This window comes from Garra rufa, chromosome 1, assembly GCF_049309525.1.
Source record: "Garra rufa chromosome 1, GarRuf1.0, whole genome shotgun sequence".
NCBI lineage: Eukaryota > Metazoa > Chordata > Actinopteri > Cypriniformes > Cyprinidae > Garra > Garra rufa.
The window spans coordinates 4,358,795-4,374,450 of record NC_133361.1 but is presented as its reverse complement, the minus strand read 5'-3'; the positions used below and the strand labels follow the sequence as shown (position 1 = coordinate 4,374,450).

The window sequence follows — 15,656 nt, the reverse complement described above, 5'->3', positions numbered from 1 at the left end:
TAATTGCAATGATTATGTGCTGTAATCAAACTTGTAGGAAAATTATGTAGTGCTGAATGTTGTTTCAAGGCTGGCATCATCTGCGGTCCTCTGAGGGGTTGGCATCATCTCTTCTTCTGAATCCAGGCTGAATCTTGTGTAAATCCTAGTTACCACGGGATGGAAATCCCGTGGCAAAGACAGAGAAACAGAGAAATAATTAGCGTAGCTGCTGTTCCAACTTCCGACCAAACAAAAATGATGGTTTAGCCCAAGCTGAAGAATATTAATGTGCATTTGATCAGATGTAACTGAAATTACAACGTTATGAGATACATAATGTGAATGCTTGGCTAAAGAGATGAGTCTTTAATCTAGATTTAAACATAGAGAGTGTGTCTGAACCCCGAACGTTATCAGGAAGGCTATTCCAGAGTTTGGGAGCCAAATGAGAAAAGGCTCTCCCTCCTTTAGTGGACTTTGCTATCCTAGGTACTACTAAAAGTCATTCACATTCACAATCATCATCATTCACTGAAGATTCAGTTCAACACAGACACACTCATGTGTTTTACTCACCTCTGAATGTGGTCTCCCCAATGAATGGAGTCTGAAATGAACACAATAATCAATACAGTGGCATTTATTATTTCAATTGAATATTAATCAGATGAATGTTGAGAGAGATTGATTTACTCCATCATCAAAATGACAGATGATGTGATGAATCAGATTCACACAGCGAGACGAGACGAGACGATCAGATGAGACTGAAATAACAGAATCAGTCCATGATTGAGGATCTGATGGATCTGCTATTAGACGACCGTTCTGAACAAATAAAACACCATCAGATCATGAGTGTGTGTGTGTGTGTGTGTGTGTGTGTGTGTGTGTGTGTGTGTGTGTGTGTGTGTGTGTGTGTGTGTGTGTGTGTGTGTGTGTACTGGTATTCATCACGTTATGGGGACCAAATGTCCCCACCAGGATAGGAATACCAGTAAATTTTGACCTTGTGGGGACATTTCTTAGGTCCCCATGAGGAAACAGGCTTATAAATCATGCACAATGAGTTTTTTTGATGAAGTAAAAGTGTGCACAATCTCCTGTGAGGGCTAGGTTTAGGTGTAGGGTGATAGAAAGTACGGTTTGTACAGTATAAAAACCATTACGCCTATGGAATGTCCCCATAAAACATGTAAACCTAACATGTGAGTGTGTGTGTGTGTGTGTGTGTGTGTGTGTGTGTGTGTGTGTGTGTGTGTGTGTGAGAGTGTGTGTGTTTTTGTGACATATCAGGACACAAATTGGTGTAATAACATGGGTATGACATAGGTATTACAAGGAGAGGGTGACTTATGAGGACATTGCCCATGTCCCCACTTTTCAAAAGGCTTATAAATCATACAGAATACGTTTTTTTGAGAATGTAATGATATGCACAGTCTCCTGTGAGGGCTAGGTTTAGGTGTAGGGAAGGTGTAGGGTGATAGCAAATATCGTTTATACAGTATAAAAACCATTACGTCTATGGAATGTCTCCACAATTCACAAAAACAAACGTGTGTGTGTGTGTGTGTGTGTGTGTGTGTGTGTGTGTGTGTGTGTGTGTGTGTGTGTGTGTGAATAATGGTGTAGTTTGAGGACAGAAACACACTCACCTCTGAGAACCATCTCTGAACACATTTTAGATTTTTGATGCATTTCAGTATTTCAGACGAAATCACATACTGAAAACCCTCTTTAGTCTGAATCTCTGGACATATTTTGTTGTCTGTGATTTGAATCTCTTTACATGTTTTACCGTAGTCCATGATTCAATGCTGAAAAAGAGGAAATACTGTATGAAAATAAATACACTCGAGCAAAAATAAATGAGAGAAAATATGTTTGAGCACGATTAAAATCTTTAAAAGAAAAATCACATAAAATTACAGAGACATATCAGATTTGAGCAGACTACATACACCATTTTTAAAGGAAACAATATCTGTCTTATCTACTTTTAAATCAGAGATGTATTTGTCTTTTCATGTCACAAACTCTATTTTTTTTAACATGAGAGGGTTAAGAAACCTTACAAATAGGAAAGCAATATTTTTGTTAAAATCTTAAAAGAATTAAAGCTGACTTTTGCTTTTTGCAAGAATGTCATTCCATCAAAGAGGATTGTGATTTCTGGAGATCTCAGATTTACAGATGGCCCATGGAACAAGTAATTCAGCTATATGATAAACACAAACATAAATATACTTTATTTTTGTTTACTCCATGTCGTTCTGAGAGCTGGGGCTCGTTCTTCGTACGTTGCTTAAAACATCCGAGATCAAATGAGACATCCAAGATGATATCATCTGGCTAATCATGATCCGGCTAACTGGGTTCTTCGAACACACCTGTTGTTTATGATTAGTATCGCTGGATTGAGTTATCTGAGATAAGTGCGCGTTCATGCGTTGGTTTAAAAGGGGATATGTATCGATTGAAGAAACAATGATTAGCAACGCTGTTATTGGCTGTTCAGCATGGCCAAAGAACGTGCCTAGTTTTTCTCCCAACCAGAACAAGAGCTTTTAATGGAAGGTTATGCCGAATTTGAGTCTTTAATTAAAATGACAGGAAACATCTCAAAGCATGCAAAAGCCAGGAGAGAGGGCTGGCAAAAAGTAGCAGACAAATTAAATGCGTTAATGCTGCTCATGCTACATGTTTTTTCCTTGATATGTTATTTTATTTATATTTTTATTTTTATATACACTACCGTTTAATAGTTTGGGGTCAGTAAGACTTGTAATAGTCTTTAAAGAAGTCTCTTATGCTCATCAAGGCTGCATTTATTTGATTAAAAATACAGAAAAAAAAACAGTAATATTGCAAAATGTTTTTACAATATAAAATAATGTTTTTTATTTTAACATACTTTAAAATATAATTTATTCCTGTGATGAAAAGCTGAATTTTTATCAGCTGTTACTCCAGTCTTAAGTGTCACATGATCCTTCAGAAACCATTCTAATATGCTGATTTATTATTAGAATGATCAATGTTGGATAATATCAACAGTTGTGCTGCAAATATATTTTGGAACCTGTGATTTTTTTCCCCAGGATTCTTTCATGAATAAGAAGTTTAAAAAGTACAGTGTTTATTCAATATATATATATATATATATATATATATATATATATATATTTATAACAATGTAAATCATATTATTAACTTTTAATACATTTTTAATTATTAACTCAATACATCCTTGGTGAATAAAAGTATCAATTTCTTCAAAAAAAAAAAAAAAAAAAAAAAAAATTTACTGACCCCAAACTTTATAGTTTATAAAGCCCTAATATATATATATATATATATATATATATATATATATATATATATATTAGGGCTGGGCGATTAATCGAAAAGTAATCGAAATCGACATTCAGAACCTATAATCGATCAAATTTTTCAAGGTCAATTATTTCAATTACTTTCCCTTTAAAAACACTACTGCGTGTGGAGTCAGGTGACCCCGCTCCGTTCCGTTATTCCTCCGACATGTCGATGGAGAGCTTAAGCAGTATGTATACAGTAAAAAGTATTTGCAGGATATACAAAAGTAATTTTATTTAGAAGAGATACTGCTTATTTTCTACTTTTAATATTTATTATTATTTTATAAATAATTTATTTTGTTTTCAAAAGTGCAAGTTATTTATTTTCACTAATTTAAGAAAAATGTGACTTTTCGTTTTAAGCAATGTGTGCTTTAATTTCAGTTGTTCAACACTGATGTTCAATAAATAATCATAGATAGTAGATAGTGTGTGCACCCTTTATTCAAAAATCTCTCACTTGTAATATGTGCGCATATTTACTGTACAAAACTTGTCAGTGAACTATGAGGGCAAAAAAATAAATATTATTTAAATATAATTAAATATAATTTTATTAATAAATAAAATAATCGTTCATTAATCGTAATCGGGTTAAAATGTTTAATTAATCGAGATTTTGATTTTAGGCCAAATCGCCCAGCCCTAATATATATATACATACAGTTGCAATCAAAATTATTCAACCCCCTTGACCTGCAAGACATTTTGCTACAGAGAACAACATTTTGTGAAACAAATTAAACAAAGGCATCAGTAAACTATTAAAGAAAGTTTATTAAGACACATTTGATTATTAAGACACATTTAATTCTGAGAACGTAAGTTGATGAATAATAATTAAAAAAAATCGAATTGGCTCTAAACCAGGGTATCTGCAGATATGAACAAGTGAAATTTAAGACTTTTTAAGACCTTTTTAATACCACCTTATATGAAATTTAAGACCTAAACCTGTAATGGAAATTTATGTTATACTACATGCATATATGTAATGCATATATGTAATATTAAATGTGTTTAATGTAAAAAGTAAACAAAATATACAGTGAACTTCTCATTTATTCCACACAATTGTCCCCATTAAAGTACCACTTAGAGATATCTAGTGATGTAAACAATTTATTCTGAAGCAATATTTTCATCAGTGCTCTATCAGCTTTTACATCTTAAATCTGCATATTTGTAAAGGCCATTTTTTACCTTTGAAATTATTACAATTTAACAAATTCTATACAGCTGTTAGCAGTCAGATTACATAATTTACAATACATTTATGAATGTACAAATTAGATATGTTGGGGTGGGGATGCATACTTTTAAGCACACTAAACTACCATCAGGTGGCGGTAAGTTAGTCATGAGCGAATTATTGAGTTATTTCAACTGATTCGAGCAAAAACGCTGAACCATTTAGTAGTAAAACGAAACTTGGAGAATGTACTATACTTTTGTTGTGATCTTTGTTTGGAACTATTTTCGTTGGTGAAAAAGAACACAACAAGTAAATATTTTGTCTAAAATGTAAGTAAATACTTCACTAACTAGTTTATTAAACTAAAATTAATGTATCATTTGTAATCGTGAGAATATTCAGCAAAAAGCTTGGTATATGGTATATTACTGAACAATCATGTTATAAATAAACTATACATTTTCAATTGTTCCCTCAGTGTGTTTCTTTATGTGTGCTGTTACGCTCATTTGTTAAAGTATGTCACAAATAGACCAGAAATACACTATCCATTATCAATTGCCGTTTACACTGATTGTATTAAAATAGGAATCTTTCTTGCCTTTCGATGCTTCACTGGTTATTTTTGTCTCTCCAGTTTTAATCAGGCTGTTTGTTCGGTCGGGCAAGAAAAAAAAAAACATTTTAAATGTATCTCGAAGGCTGGGATAGCTCGACTTATATTTATTATTATTATTATTATTGAGACCATTATATACAGAAAACAGCTTGTTGAACCTGTATTCTGCTACTGTGATTCTGTCTGAAGAAGCACTTTTTTTTTTTGCATGCACGTCTAATCACGTACTTACGGTATGGGTGCTGGGAGCGGTCAAAATGGATGTAAAGACGCTGTTAGAACGGCGTTTCCTTTATGCTTTACCTGATATTTCCCATCAGGACCTAAATTAAGTAATGAAGACCAAAGATATTTCAGCGGAAATGTGCCCAAAACTATTTAAGACTTATCGAAACTGATTTTAAGACTTTTTAAGACTTCTTAAGGCCTTAAATTAGGAAAACGTTATTTAAGACTTTTTAAGGATCCGCAGATACCCTGTAAAGGTGCACTGTGTAATATTTAAGATGATCTCTAGACAGAGGTGCAATAACTATGTTTTCAGGGGTGCATAAAGACCTTAATGAACCATTATGTTTTTATTAACTTAGAATTATCAGCTTGCGAAAAAAAAACACTGACACAATGATGAACAAGTAACAGTAATATTCACAATAATATAGTTTTATTGGATGATTAAGTAAATATAATTCCTTAAATTACGTTTTAAAAGAAATCTCACTATTCGTTGCTGTCAAAAAAGGTGAGATTTTAATCCTGTATTGGCTTCCGTAGTTCTGTAAAGGGAGAGGTGAGCGGTGGACTGTTGCAATTCACAACCTCACCACTAGATGCCGCAAAAACCTACACACTGCACCTTTAACGTGGCAGAAGGCTTAACAGCAAAGACGTGATTTCACTTTAACTTAATTGTTGTACTAATGTTCAATCACAGAAACGTAAGGTTAGTACATATAGTCTGCTATTCCCCACTCTGTGTTGTGGGGGTTCACCTCCTTCGGCCGTCCTGAACTTATATTACTGCTGAGTCTCACTGACTGTGGATCACGAGCACAATCACAGACACGCGCCTGCAGCACTAACCGTTGGGGGAGGGCTGCATTGTTTTCGCCGCAGGTACGCACACACACAACCTAGTAGCGAGTCATGTGCTTTCACTTTGACGAAACAGAAAATGCACATATCGTAGGAACGGTATAACTTTTTTTGTTTGCGGTTTTGAAACCGTGACTTTTTCAAACCGCGGTAAACCTTGAAACCGGTTATCATCCCATGCCCATTACATAATGTTTAAGGGTCAAGCTAGTGCAGGATGAGAATATGTGGTTAAAAAGTATATACATTTAGCATTTTTTTTTTTTTTTTGAAAATTACAGATTGTTTTGCTAGATAAGACCCTTATTTATGGGCTGGGATTGTGTAGAGCCCTTTGAAGCTGCACTGAACCTTCAAGCTATTGATCCCTATTGAAGTCCAATATGAAGAAAAATCCTGGAATGTTTTCCTCAAAAACCTTAATTTTTTTTTTTCAACTGAAGAAAAAAAAGACATGAACATTTTGGATGACATGGGGGTGAGTAAATTATCAAGAAATTTTTATTCTGGAGTAAAGTAATCCTTCAAACTTAAAGGGATAGTTTACCCAAAAATGAAAATTTGATGTTTACCCCCAGGACATCCAAGATGTAGGTGACTTTGTTTCTTCAGCAGAACACAAACGAAGATTTTTAACTCAAACCGTTGCAGTCTGTTAGTCATTTAATGGCAGTGGATGGTTACCAAATGTTTGAAAGTAAAAAAAAAACATGCAAAGACACATCCAAATTACATCCTGCGGCTCGTGATGATACACTGATGTCCTAAGTCACGAAACAATTGGTTTCTGCGAGAAACTGAACAGTATTTATATAATTTTTTACCTTTGATATTAGGGGTGGGCGATATCTCGATATTTAAAATATATCGAGATATTTTTTAAACTCGATATGAATTTTGACATATCGTATATATCGAAATAATGTTTATATTTAATTTTCGCCACTTTGCTTGTTTGCCTTCTCTGTGCTGTGCTCGCCCTCGCCTCCTTGCTTTTGTTCCCCCTCCCCTCGCCTGTCGTCTCATTCAACATGGCATCTATAACATCTATATTTCCTATAGAACAGGGCTATACATTGTTCTTTTATTAAACAAACTAAATAGCCTTATGTTATTTATGTTATTTACACGAAGGCATGTCATTTCTGTCTCTGGTCGCGCGTTTACAATGTCTCCTCTGCGAAAACACAGACAGGATCGCGGACTCCATTCATAAAAACCGAATTTACTATAACGCGGAATGCCACGGAATTTGTCGATTAGTGGATTAATAAATCAAAAGTTGGTCTGTCACTTAATTCAGATCGCGATATGGACTAGTGTCTGTGAAAACTGAAATGCAAAAAGACCGTTTTAATATGAATCCTGCATGTTCCGTTTGCCTCTGAGTGTCACTGTGAGTGTCACTTTTACCGTTTCATTTGAAAAAACTAGCATCATATTAGCCTGGCAAGCCAGACCCACATAAATGTAGGGTCTGGGCACTCTCCATAGACAGGGCTCAACCGGAGGGGTGGGATAAACGGTTGTCTTTCAAACTCCTCTCCACGCAATAGGATAGTGCTACAACCAATCAGAGACTTAGTCTGTCAGGTGACGTAGTCTGTATGGCTCTGGACGTAGTCAGAGCGACGGAGATTTTTAACGAAAATCAGTGCACTGTGCAGTCTGTCAGCCAAATAATAGACATAGATGGGCACTAAACCTTTAAAAGTAAACAAAAACATGCACAGACAAATCCAAATTACACCCTGCTCTGATGTAGTATACGCAAACACCGGAAGGGGAAATCGGTGAAAAAGTCCAGGATGAGTTTGCGTTAGCAAACGTAATCTTTTAGCTTTAAATGGGTTTGAACAACCAGGATAAGCGCAAGTAATTACCATTTTGAATAGCCGCTATATCCACAATCTCTGTGCACTGTGTGAACAATGAGTGTCGTATACACGCCACAGATCGCTTCCGGTGTTTGCGTATTCTACACCACAGCGCGTTCACATGTAACGAGCTCCTGCTCAGGACAGATGGACGTGGCTGTGTATCCAAAGTAAAAAATTATATAAATACTGTTAAGTTTTCCACGCGTAATTCACAGAACCAGGAATTCATGTCTGACGGAACTTATGGTCGCAGGTCAGGCGTCATCATGTTAAGCCCGCCCACCGACTCGTGATTGGCCCGGTACATCTTGGATTTTTCGGAATTTTAAGTGAATTGAGAGTAACTAGACTGACCTTGGAAGCAAATGTAATTTGCTGCCGCTAGGGGCGCGTCTAGATTCTAGGCTAAGCATCATATCATACTGTACACAGAAACTTTACGGCAACCTGTCAAAATAAAAGTACGGTTTAACATGAAACAGAACAATATTAGTCTTGTATTACTTTTGTACAGTATAATGTAGGTGTTGATATATTCCTATTTAAATAATTTACATAAAACAATATATATGATAAAAAATAAATATTACAAGATTCACCACTTAATTGTAGAAAAAAATACTACAATTATTATTTAAACGTTTTAAACTGAATATAATTTTTCTTCCATGTATTGATTTTAACAGTAAACCTCTGTTTGTTTGCCAAAAATTAAAAGGGTTTATTTATATATTAAAAGAAAATTCACAGAAGCACTTTTTTCTGAACTGCCTACCTCTGAGTTTCAATAAAAAAAGACTTTGGAATTTGGCATATTTGTTTTTGCAGTAGTTTTCGGGGGGTTATTTATCCTGTAAAGATATCAAGATATATTTTTTGCTCCATATCGCCCAGCCCTAGGTGGGACGATACAGGTAACTCACGATTCAATTCTGTGGCGATATGTGGCCCACGATATCGATAATATCACGATTCGCGATATCTACGATATTCAATATATTGGAAGAAATTTCATCAACGATATATCACGATATATGTGACTGAAAAAGAAAAAATACCCATAATAAGGAAATCTTAAGCATTTATTAATGCCAACATTTTCAACACTGTGCAAAGAAATATGCATTTGCATAATAACTCACTGCCTTTTGGTCTTAAATGTAAACGCTGTACAGCTAGACAGATAAAAGTGCCTGAACATTAAAAAAACAACATGAACATTAACTAACATGTGTAAACCGTGATACTGAAACGTCAGTAGTAAGTTACTGCTTTATGTTAACCTGGACAGTGGTCACATCAAGGCATATTCTTCTTGAGGAACACTAACGCCTGTTTCACACATACTCCGTCTGCAGTGCGTATGCAGGTCCGTGTGCGATGCAGAAGCAGCACAGACTCGTTTTGCTTTCACACAGAACACGTTTTATAAACAACGTATTATTCAATGCACTTGCACACCGCTTCTGGGACGTACTGCCGGACAGCAACCGCGTGCAGTGTGAACGCTCTAATCCGTTAACATGGGTGCGGAAAAAAATACTCAACGCATACGCACTGCAGACGGAGTATGTGTGAAACAGGCGTAACTGATCAGCATGCTCAACAAGCGGGTGCGTCTTTGATTGGTTTTCGTTATTTTCCGCCATTTTTCTCACTTCTCTTTTTCTGCGCTTCTTCTCTGATGTTGTTAGATAACTTGTGTTCTTCACTGGCCGCTGCTTCCGCCACTTTACGCCTATTTACTCGAACAGCGCCCCCCGCAAACAGAATGGTAGATATTGGGTAGTGACAGTGACACTGACGACGGTGTTGTAATAAAATATCGATATTGGCCGTTAGTGTATCGATTATTTATTGCGACAGAGAGCACAACAATATATTGCAATATCGATTTTTTTCCCCACCCCTAAATCACATTGTCTTAAACCAAAATACAACCAACCATTTGCACAACCACAATGAGGGCAAGAGATAACCTACAATCATAGTGTACACTACAGCTTCACAATAGTGGCACATCTGAAATTGCATGAACCTGCATGCATTTATTTTTTCCATGAAAGGCTATTGTTTAATACTAAACCTGTAATTCATGCACACAGGTGATTTCCGCAGACGGGATGCTGGGAATGAAAACAATAAACAGAAACACGGCTGTTGCCATACAACAAGGTCAAAAGGGACACGATGGATCTCATACAAGATGACATTCAATAACACCCACAATACTTTAAGACAAGTTAATGCATCAAATTAATTTGTATTAATATTTATAACTTAGTAGTTTTGCTCAAGTCCATGATGAATGGATTTAGAAGTCAGCAAGTTAAATTAAGAAATTGAGTCATAGCACTCACACACACACACACACACACACACACACACACACACACATGACAGATGACTTTCTGTCTCTAATTCACGATCTAAGAGCAGCTTAAATATTTAATAACGTTACATAGCTTCTTACAAAACACATGCTAATTATAGTTAACAGAAAGTGCATTTGTTAAATTATGAAAATACATATCCAAACAACAACAGCTAAAGAGGAAACTGGAATGGAGAGAAGTTCATCGTGTCATATTTCAGTTTCATACACATGCTCTTCTGCAGACATCCATATGCATTACTGACACGTCGCAATGTTACAAAACACTAAAACAGCTGCTATTATGCCACTCTACAATGACTCTCATTACTCTATGAATAATAAAATACATCAAGAGCTGCAAACGACCGGCTTTACTGACCTGTATGAGACTGAACTCTTCTGATAAACGCACATGCGTTTGTCTGACTGCGAGCGTTTACTACTTTTTCCGTTGTTTAGTCGCCAAAATCTCCTCCAATCAGAGGCGCCGTACGAATGGACAGACTGTTAGGAGGCCTGTGATTGGTGGTTCGTTTGACTCGCAGTAACCCGCGTGTCAGACTCGTTCACCTTTATACAGACTTTCACAAGCGGGAGCGCGCGCAGGTGTTATATCATGTAAATATTATATTTATACTACAAAGGCCGATAAGTACATCTAATATGTGTAATAATTCAGCTGTATTTATGATTTAATATGTTTAATAGTACATATTTATAACATTTAAAATGTTTCGGATAGAACTTACTATATTGTAGACCTAATGCTAGATTATATTTTAATAGTGCGTAAACGTACTGAGATTTATAGATGAAATAGATTGTAGCAGCTAACCGATTATTTTTGATGATAATACGACTGTTCTAAACGATAAAATAGCGACGTTTAGTGGTGAACAACAGGATGAGTACAAATCTACTGAAAGTATTGGACAATTAGCCAACCAAGAAGTCCCAAACACTCTTTTGATTTAATGTTTAAAAGTTTTTTTCGTGACTGAGCGTGTTTGTGCTTAAACCCAAGTAATACTCAACAGTTTGAATAAATCCAATATGTTTACTACTTACTACAGAGGAGAGAAGTTTAACTGAACAGGTACACTTACATGTTCCATTAAAAACCAAGAAAGAGAACCCTAGTGAAAAATAAATATACTAAAATGTATTTAAAATACATTTATTTTATGTTAAGTATACTACAAACACATTCACATATTACTTAATAAAAAATATCTTACAGTTGAACTTTTAGGATAGTAAACTGGTGTATTTAAAGTCTGCTATTTAAAGTCTAATTGGAACAACTAATTTAGCAAATAATGCACTTTAATTGTGTGGTGCTGAAGTCCAACTAAAGATATACTTAAGTATATTTGATTGTGCTAAAGTGGAACTATTGCAAGTATACAGGAATGTGCCAAAACATTAGAATATCGAGGGAAAGTCCATTTATTTCAATAGTTTCAAATAGTGAAACTTGAATGTTATATTAGTTCACTACACACAAAGAGAAATATTTCAAGCCTTTATTTGTTTCAATTTTAATGATTATGGATTAAAGACAAAAAAAATCCAGTATTTCACAAAATTAGAATTTCATGAAAAAGTTAGTCAGCTAATTAACGCAAAACACCTGCAAAGGTTTCCTCAGCCTTTAAATTGTCTCAAAAGAAGCTGGATGCTCACAGAGCGCAGTATCTAAGTATTTTAACAGAGCGTTAAGAGGAAGGGAAAAATCTGAATCAGAATCAGAAAGAGCTTTATTGCCAAGTATGCTTGCGCATACAAGGAATTTGTTTCAGTGTTATTAGCTTCCAGTACACAGAGACGCACAGACAATAAAAATAAGAGAATAAGAAAAAATACACATATGTAAGCATAAATAGACCAAAAATAAGAATAGAAAATAATAACAATAATTTGTAAAAAATTGACAATAAATATGTATGTACAGTTGTGCTATAGGTGATAGGATGGAATACAGGGATGTGTTAGGGTGGAGGTGGTAGCAGTAGATAAAGTCAGATTATTCCACACATTTTTGCACAATGGGAGGAACATTTTAACTGTTCATAAGGTGGACTGCCTGGGGGAAAAAACTGTTCAATGCAGCCGGAAACGGTGCACAAGTGACAGGGATGACCATAGCCTTGAGAAGATCAAGCAAGGTCGGTTCAGAAATCTGGGGGAGCTACATAAGGAGTGGACTGAGGCTGGTGTCAGTGCATCAAGAACCACCACATATAGCCGTCTGCATGACATGGGCTACAGCTGGAGAATTTCATGCGTCAAGCCACTCCTGAACCAAAAACAACGTCAGAAGCGTGTGTGCTGGGCTAAGGAGAAAAGGTACTGTTTGTTGCCCAGTGGTCCCAAGTCCTGTTTTCAGATGAAAGCAAATTTTGCATTTCATTTGGAAATCAAGGGCCCAGAGTCTGGAGGAAAACTGGAGAGGCACACAAGTCAAGCTGCTTAAAGTCCAGAGAGAAGTTTCCACAGTCAGTGATGGTTTGGGGAGCATGTCATCTGCTGCTGTGGGTCCACTGTCTTTTATCAAGTCCACTGTGAATGCAGCTGTCTTGCAGGAAATTTTAGAGCACTTCATGCTTCCTGCTGCCGACAAGCTTTTTGGAGATGATGATTTTATTTTCCAGCAAGATTTGGAACCTGCCCACAAAGCCAAAACTACAGTACCTGGTTTAATAGCCATGGAATACCTGTACTTGATTGGTTGACTTAAACCCCATTGAAAATCTATGGGCTATTGTCAAAAGGAAGATGAGGGAACAGAGACCCCGAAATGCAGACGAGCTGAAGGCCAATATCAAAGCAACTTGTTACCATAACACCTCAACTGTGTCAAAGGCTGATCGCCTCCATGCCACGCCGCCTTGATGCTGGAATTAGTGCAAAAGGAGGCCCAACAAAGTACTGAGGACATAATACAGTACATTAACACACTTTTCAGAAGGCCATCATGTGTTTAAGATCCTTTTTTTATTGGTCACATGAAATATTCTAATTTTGTGAAATACTGGATTTTTTTTTTTTTTTTTTTTTTTTGTCTTTAATCCATAATCATCAAAATTGAAACAAATAAAGGCTTGAAATATTTCACTTTGTGTGTAGTGAACTAATATAACATACAAATTTCACTATTTGAAACAAATTATTGAAATAAATGGACTTTCCCTCGATATTCTAATTTTTTGGCTCATACCTGTAGGTACACTTTAAATATTTTGCATTTTAAGACCGATATTATTTAAAAATCATATAATCCTCATCAATAGTGACATTAAAACATATTTTGGGCTTATCATAATATTGTAATAAGGCTGAAGCAGGAGCAGTAATACCACGCAGCACATGTGCAAATGCTAAACTAGCTGGGAACTCATTTCTAATACTCTGCCTGCTTCAGCCATATTAAGTCAAGTCAAGTCAAGTCACCTTTATTTATATAGCGCCTTTTACAATACAGATTGTGTCAAAGCAACTGCACAGTATTTAAACAGCACAATAGTGTGTAAGTAACGCATTATTGTAACAATCAATTTTCAGTTAAAGGCAGTTCATCAATGAATTCAGTGATATCATCGTCAGTTCAGTTCAAATAGTATACGATATCGCTGGAAAATGTCCCCAACAAAGCAAGCCAGAGGCGACAGCGGCAAGGAACCAAAACTCCACAGGTGACAGAGATGGAGAAAAAAACCTTGGGAGAAACCAGGCTCAGTCGGGGGACCAGTTCTCCTCTGGCCAGACCAAACAACAGTTTGTACCAATGTCTGATTGTAGAGAACTCATCAGGATCCTGTGGTGTAGTACCGATGGCCGTCAAGGTTGACGAGGTCTTTATTGATGATCCGCCTTGGAGCTCATCTGGTTGACATCCACGGCTATTGAAGTCATCTCCAGGTGGTGATCCATGATCTAAACTGGGTACGGACTGGATCCGGGGGACTGGAGTGACCATCTGATCCGGATACAGGCTAGGTCTGGTGGCTACGGTGACCTCGGAATAAGAATGAAACAGACTAATATTAGCGTAGATGCCATTCTTTTTAAGATGCAACGAGTGCATCAGGTGTTATGGGAGGTGTTTTCGGTTCCGGTTGACCTAATTAATGCAGCCTAACAATCCTTTAACGGATTTGAATTATAGAAATGTGTTAATGATTTTATGTGTAAGCCAGGTTAAAGAGATGTGTCTTTAATCTAGATTTAAACTGACAGAGTGTGTCTGCCTCCCGAACAGTGTTAGGTAGATTGTTCCAGAGTTTAGGCGCTAGATAAGAAAATGATCTGCCGCCAGCAGTTGATTTTGATATTCTAGGTATTATCAAATTGCCAGAATTTTGAGAACGCAGCGGACGTGAAGGACTATAATACGATAGGAGCTCGCTCAAGTACTGAGGAGCTAAACCATTGAGGGCTTTATAAGTAATTAGCAAGATTTTAAAATCTATACAATGTTTTATAGGGAGCCAATGCAGTGCTGACAGAACCGGGCTAATATGGTCATACTTTCTGGTTCTAGTAAGAACTCTAGCTGCTGCATTTTGGACCAGCTGGAGTTTATTTATTAAGCGTGCAGAACAACCACCCAATAAAGCATTACAATAATCTATCCTTGAGGTCATGAACGCATGAATTAATATAAAAGCTTCTCTATCGGTGTGTGCTCCTCACAGCACAGATCCTGAAAGCAGACTACAGTTTCTCTATTTCATTATAACAAAGGGTAGAGATGATGTTAATAATAGACTCATGCTGTGCAGAGCTTCATTCATTAAAATGCAAGTTTATGAGATTGCTATGAACTAAGACAAGTAACAGTTTTTATTGATTATAAAGGGAGTTTGCAAAAGTGAAACTGAATTTATAACAGTTTTATACATTTTTGATTTTATACAAAAGTTAATATTAAGTGACTAACATTTTAGGAACACTGTTGTCTGATTGAGCTCTATTTTTAAAGTAGTTCCAGACAAAGCCACATCTGAGCCGCTGCACTGTTTTGTGTCTGAATGAGTTTCTGAATCGATTGAACAAATGATTCAGTCACAAAGACAAGCGGTTTCAGGTTCATTTTTAATAATAAATTGAGTCATTTAAATCG

The 15,656-nt window shown here is 36.1% G+C and overlaps 1 protein-coding gene across 1 annotated transcript in view; it reads right to left on the bottom strand.

Moving 5' to 3' along the window:
* The window catches only part of LOC141331880 (uncharacterized), a 347,739-nt gene that overhangs the window by 74,903 nt on the left and 257,180 nt on the right, over positions 1 to 15,656 (bottom strand). The gene's annotated exons all lie outside the window — the stretch shown is intronic.